Source organism: Teleopsis dalmanni, chromosome 1, assembly GCF_002237135.1.
Source record: "Teleopsis dalmanni isolate 2A chromosome 1, ASM223713v2, whole genome shotgun sequence".
NCBI classification, from domain to species: Eukaryota; Metazoa; Arthropoda; class Insecta; order Diptera; family Diopsidae; genus Teleopsis; species Teleopsis dalmanni.
The window spans coordinates 230,236,969-230,244,528 of record NC_051846.1 but is presented as its reverse complement, the minus strand read 5'-3'; positions in this window follow the sequence as shown (position 1 = coordinate 230,244,528).

Sequence of the window (7,560 nt, the reverse complement as noted above, 5' to 3'; positions counted from 1 at the left end):
TTATTTTACAAAGAGTGGCAAATATACCTCAAAATTTTGAAATTTTGTCAGAGGCTATATTGTCCTACTTATAGAAAAAAATATTTAAGACGTACATAAATATAATACCATAACTAAAATGACACAATAAAACTTTTGTTTTATAAAATACCTGGTCATAGTAGAGCACTTATTCAAAGTCATAGTAGATGCAGCTCCATGATCTTATTATATAGTAGATGACTTTAGCAAAACATAAGTAATTCAACAGGCTTTACAAGGGAATGGGAAAACAAAATAGTAAGGAAATATGATCATTCTTATTTGATTATTACTTATAATAAATTGATTTAAAGATATGTAATATAAAAATAATCATTAAAAAATTATCTGAAAAATCAATTTTCCTTTTTATCTATAGGCATTGCTGTTTTTCCAACTTTGGAGAAAATATGTTATGTAGTGCACAAAAATATCTAACCCAACTAAGTTTCTTATAAAACTAGATGTACTTATTTACCAGTACGTGATACCCACATGCATATATGCATCTATGCATAGCATTCCTATATATGAAACTACAGAGCATCCTTGAAATGCTGAAATAAAAATCAGCATCGCAACACTTGAATACAAATGTTAGAAAGTTATCTGCATCCATAAACTTACATGTGAAAAATGCGTGCAATGAAAGTGCATCTGCATAAACGTAGCTATAAATAATAAAAGTAAGTAAAAACAGAAGGAAAGCTGCGGTTAAGGTTCATTGTAAATATGTGATATTACATGAAAAAACATGTTCAAGCTTTGTTGACTAACGATTCATGACTTTGCATATATATACATATATATATGTACATATTTTCAAGATCGCTCATTATTACCCAAAGGCTATGGTTATTTTCAGTACTAAAAGAAATTTTCAATGTATTTAAAATATATATAATAAAACTTAATAAAACAATATACAATAAAACTTAATTATATTTTCTGTGAGAGTGTAATGTCTGAAATTCCTATTTCTAGTTTCCTAGTTAGTACGTAAATGTACAATAAAATCCTATTTCATTTATTCTGCTTTAAGGGCCCAACTATTTCGATAAAGATATTCTTTGAATAATATCTACCGGACAGTGCAGCCAAGAAATATTTCCAACTCATATGAATATTTTTAACAAATTTATTTATTACTGGAAATACGTAGCGATACGCTTTTGTAGTCCTTGTAAAATGACACCTCAGCATAAACCTCACATTTCAGTATGTACGAGTATTGCAGTCCCTTTCCCATATTTTATAACGTAAATAAAATTGATAGAAATAATATGACAAAATCTTGTGTGAAACAACTAACAATGGAAAACAATAACAGCAAAGCTGCACATTTTATGGGCAGAAGTGTAACTGCAATGCGCTTTTATTCTATTGTGAAAGCATTTTTAAGTTTATGTGAAAGTATCTGAAACTGCATATGCGTTCTACGACAAACTGCTTACTGCTTAACACTACGTTGTAGTAGAAGCGGAGTTGGTGTATAATTTCAAATTACGTTGTTTTGTTCCAGATGGAAGCACTAAACGTTTGCCATATCCCCATTACGTTTAGTTATGTTTGTGTAATAACATTACACACTTTATGTTCCAAGTTAAATTTGACACTTTAAGTGTTGTCAGCTTAAATATTTACGTTAAATGAAAATCTAGAATACTACTCGAATATCTAAAATGCACTTAACTGTTGCTAAAAATTGTGGAACAACTAAAAGAAATTCGGTAAAACTATATATACTATTATTATATATCACACGTTGTTTTTATGTATTTATGACACGCATGAGAGTATATAATTACAATAAAAAAAAAACAGATAATTGCTGATATATTTTTATTATAAAAAAATATACATTGGGGATTTTTGTTTTATTGGTGAGAAACTGTCGACAGTTTCAAAATTTTTCCATATTAATGGTTTCTTAAAACAATAGAATATTTTTCGCGATACCAGAAAGAAAAGTTTCGCCTGAAAAGTTCTGAAAAGGTGGACTTATGAATGCCAAGTCTATCAAAAAAATCATATGCTTATTAGGAAGTACTTACCCTTAAACAAGAGGTCGACTTGTCAAAGTGCTATATAAAATTATTTAGATAAAAGAAAATGTATTTTTTGGAAAATGGATGAAAAATGAATTCAGCATTTCTCTTCAGAGTCAAAGTGTCAATCAGCTGATTGAACAGCAAGCGATAGAAATCATCCAAAGAGCCTGACGGCACAACAGTTGGCTGGTAAGTTTAAAGCATCTGTATTTTGGAATACGCATGGTAGAATAATTCATTGCCTTACTTGAAATAGCCAAAAATATAATAATTTGCTTACAATTTAAAGAATGTAGTGTTTAAAGGACGATAACTCGAAAAAACAATGATATTTTATTTATTTTATTTATAATATTAAGTGCATTAAGTACATGCTTTTTATTGCACTATCTTAAAAACTAACTTAAAAGCTAACAAGATATTTATTCAAGTACAATTTATTTTGAAAATTACAAATAGTAGAAAATAATAAAATTGAGTTAAAAAATACAATTTTGCTATAATTTCAAATTGGATATTATTATATGATATAAAGGAAGTATAAAAATTAAACTAATATTAACATTTAATTTAAAATAAAAATAATATATCAAATAAGTTCAGTTAACAATAACTTTTTAAAAACTCTTAAATCACATGCATTTCGGGTTGAACTTGGCAAAGCGTTCCATAACCGAATTGAATGAATAAAGAAAAACCTAGTGGTAGCAACAAAATTAAATCTTGGAATTATGAAAAGAAGAGATCTTGTGGAACGCATAGGCTGCAAGCAATTATAAAGGTACTCAGGATATTTAGAAGTTTTTAATTGGAACAGAAATAGGCAGATTCGAATATTTAAATACTGCTCAATGTCACAACCCAGTATAGCGTTTCTATAAACTGTTAGATGATCAAAACGTTTAAGGCCGTAGACGTATCTAGTACAACAGTTTACTACTGTTCTCAGTTTAGCAAGGGACTCGTAGTCCAGTTTACAGTACACCAACGCGGCATAAGTAATTATAGGCAATATTAGTTGTCTGACCAATAAGCCACGGACATGGACAGGGGTATACTTAGCAGATAAATTCAAATATCTGAGGCAAATATATGATTTCCTAACGACATGATTGATATGATCAGAGCCATGTAGCTTTGAATTCAAATTAAATCCTAGACATTTAACTGATGCACTATATTTAATAATTGAGTTTCCAATAGCTACCGATGGTAATTCGTCTAAGTTTAATTCAGACCTACTAAGCGGCAATATGATGGTTTTATCTGCATTTAGCAGCATATTGTTTTCAACCGCCCAGCATGTTAAATCTATATTAATCTTTGTGACAATGTCATTTAAATTATCACTCCGACACGAATAATACATTTGTATATCATCGGCATATCCATGTAGCCTCGAAAATTGACATACTGAGAAAACGTCATTAATATAGATCGAAAATAGCAATGGCCCAAGAATCGATCCTTGAGGAACCCCAGAAAACAGAAGTTTAAAATTTGAAAATTTATTATCAGTAACTACTGACTGAGATCTCTCAGTTAAATAACTAAAAATAAATTTAGAAGCTAAACTGGAGAAGTGGAACTTATTTATGAGCTTTTTACAGAGCAAAGCGTGATCAACTCGATCAAATGCTTTTGAAAAATCTAGAAGGCATAAGTAAGTAACCAAATCCCTATCATAACTTAATCTAATATCTTCAAGGACTTTCAGCAAGGCAGACGCACAACTATGACCTTTTCTGAAACCAGATTGATAAGGAGATAGCAGATGAAAAACGTTTAGATGATTACGAATTTGTTCAGACATTATAGCCTCACACACTTTGGAGAGAGAAGAAAGAATACTGATAGGTCGATAGTCAGAAACTAATGAAGCATTAACTTTTTTCTCAGTTGGAATAACTTTAGCTTGTTTCCATGCCACTGGAAATGTAGAGGTAGTAATACAATAGTTTATAATATGAGTTAATGGAGATATTATAAATGGTAAAATGAGCTTTATGAGTTTAAGAGGAATTTCATCTAGCCCAACAGCATTAGACTTAATATTCATTAAATTCTTAAAAACAATATCTTCACTGACGCAGTAAAAACTAAAGCCTTCATTAGCGTCAACAATATTCATATCAAAGAATACTGAAGAAGAGCTACCATTATCCTCTACAGAAGAAACAAAGAAGTTATTTAGAGCATTTGGGTCCATATTGCATATATTTTTTATTTTTACTTTTTCTTGTAACCCCAAGCATTTTGATATTATTCCAAAGGGTTTTAGTAGATTTAGTACCACCAAGCTTAGATTCATAGTAATCTGACTTAGCCTTAAAAACAGTTCTAGCAGCTACATTTCTAGCAATTCTAAACTTCATCCAGTTATATTCCGTAGGGTACTTTTTCCAAACTGCATATTTTCTATTTCTTAAATTAATAAAACGTTTTATTGTAGTACTAAACCATGGGCAAGAAACATTATTGACGGTAATAGTACGAAAAGGTACATACCGATTACGAAGGCTAAGCAATTTTTTATTAAATGCATCTAATTTTTGATCAACAGAAATACCAGACCAACATTCATTCCATTCAGTTGAATTAAGTTCACAAAATAATCCCACTGAATCAATTGACTTATAATCCCAAAAAGAAAATCTAGTTGAGATGGATTTTTTAGTTTTCTTGAAGTCAAGCGTAATAAATAGTAGGTCATGATCTGAAACAAATGAAATCTGTTCAAACAACAACAATTTGCTTATATCAGAAACTGCAATTATGTCCAGAAGACTAGGCTTAACATTATTGGCATATCTAGTAGGTATGGTCCTATTGACAATATTTAAGCCCGACATGGCAATAAGATCATTTAAACGGGAAACATTACCACAGTTTGAGAGAAGATCATTATTGAAATCGCCAAGTACTGCTAAGAAGTCGAAATTAAGCGCAATGGGTTGCAGTGAATCAAAAAATGGATCGCAACTAAAGCGTTTGTGTGAATTATACACGCACCCCACCAATATTTTCTGAAAACCAACATTGATGCTTATAACAACAAATTCAATGTCAGACTCACCAGATATACATACCAAATTACTTTTTAAATGAGACTTGCAGTAAATTGCCACCCCGCCTCCTCTCCTTTGCCTCCTATCATGGCGGTATAAAATATAATTGTTCATTGACAGAAATAAGCTACTGATGTCGCTATTAAACCAAGTTTCCGAAACGCATATGATATCAACATCAGAGTTTTCAAAAACAGTCCTAATGTAGTCAAATTTTAGATCAGTTAGGCTTCTAGCATTAAAATGTACCACATTAAGACCGCAATTTTGTTTACTAAATATATTTAACAAAGTTTTGTGGTCCATCAAAGTTGATAATCAGTCATTTCAGCTTCCAGTCTAAGTTTTCTTTGTAAAGTTTTACATTTTAGGTCCCTGGAATCATGGTCTATGTCGAGATCATTCAGATTTAGATTTTCCTTGGCTTTGATACAGTTTACACATCTTAGAACGCTGCTTTTACATTCTTTGTATATGTGGCCAGCTTCACCGCATTTTGCACATACATGCACACTTTCCTTACAAACAGACGCTTTATGGTTAAAACCCCAGCACTTGTAGCATCGCATTAAATTCAAGTTTTCGTACACTATGCATCGTTCCCAGCCAATATTAAGTCTACGAACACTCATAACTTGCTTGAAAGCTATGCCATCTAATTCAACTAACGCGTTAAAAATGTTTTTATTTTTGAACGACTCATATATTTTCAAGACTTTAATATATTTAATCTCCATATTGTTTTGATTTCTTATTGCTTGGAGAAATTTATCATTTTCCAAACGCTCACTCATGCCGGTAATAAGGATTTTAGGGTTTCGCATAGCAGGTGTCTCAATTTCATAGTTCTTACCTAATTTCTTTTTAATCTCTTTTGCAAGAATTTCTCTCTCTTTTGAGGTTACACATTTTATTGTTACCCTTCCATCATGTTTAGAATGAACACCACAAACTTTAACATTATGGATTTATTTTAGTTTTTAAATCATTTTTAGTTGCTTCACTTAATTGCTTATTTTTAGGTTTTAGCGTTATTGGAATATTTGGATTGTTTTTCATCTTTAATTTCGCGGCGTACGTTTCGCTTTGAATTTCATTATTTTTGATGGTTTTTACCAATTCAGCACCTAATTCGTTACCATTTTTAGTCAAATTATCAGACAAGTCTATTATTTTTTGCTCAAACGAAGCCAATTTTTTTTCATATTTTTCTTGTACTGCCATAAGAGAGGTGACTCTGTCAGAATACTTAGATTCAATTGCTTTTAGTAAAGATTTAATTTCACTTTCATTAATTTTTAGTGATTCCTTGAATTCGCTTTTGTATTCTTTTAAAATGTTCGTATTTTTAGTTACACTTTCTTGCATTTCTCTTAAAGCAAAGTCAACATTATGTATGTATTGCACACAGTCTTCACATATAAAATGTATCATTTTATTATTTAAAATATTTATATTGAATTGTTCTACTCCTGAACATTTTGGAGCAGTGTGATATACATGACCACACACACCTGAACATATCAGACCCGTCTCACCACGGATTCCTAAATGACACTTATGGCATTCTTTCATATTTAAGTCATATATTTTATTTATTTAAAACAATATTTTAAAAAAAAAAAAAAAAAAAATGAATTTGATATTAACTGACTTTACCAGTAAACTATAGTTCCTTTGATTTATTCAATTACACAATTACACTTAACGATTGCTTTTTGTGAAAAAAGAATGTACGTTTCATAACACTTATTTTTGTTTATATTTCGAGCTTTAAAGCTTTAATTGCTGTCTCTATCAGCTGTTTTAAGTATGTGTATAAAAACAAATCAAAACAAATTTAAAAACGCGCGAATTATTTTGCAAAGGAAATAATTTATTTGGCTAGCAGCACAATTTATTAAGTTCGATTTTAATAAAATTTAACACGCCCGGCGCAAAAATCCATAATTCCCGGCGACCACTCTCAAGTTCTATCAAGTTTATTAGAACTTCAACAATTATTTCAAGCAAATTCCAGAATTTTACCATAAAAAACGCGGACAACAACAAAACCACGATTGCCTTGAAATATAGTTGTTGTGGTTGTTTTTTGATCAGGACAATACATATAGTCAGATCGGTCTATGGTTATAAGTTGCACAAAATATACTTCGAATTGCTTCCACTTCCACAATATTCATCATATCTAAGAACTCTAAGAAATTTTTATCAGAAAAAATGAAGAAATATGTTTGTCAAATAAAGATTGCATCGCCAAAACAAACACAAAGTTTGAGGTTAAAGATAAGTCTCTTTACAAGACTGGTATCGAAATGATATCGAATAGTTTGTGGTCTATGCATATGTGCATTAACCCGGTTTTATCTAGTAGTTCAAAGGTGGTCGAATGATTGTGTTGCTCTTGAAGGAAATCATAT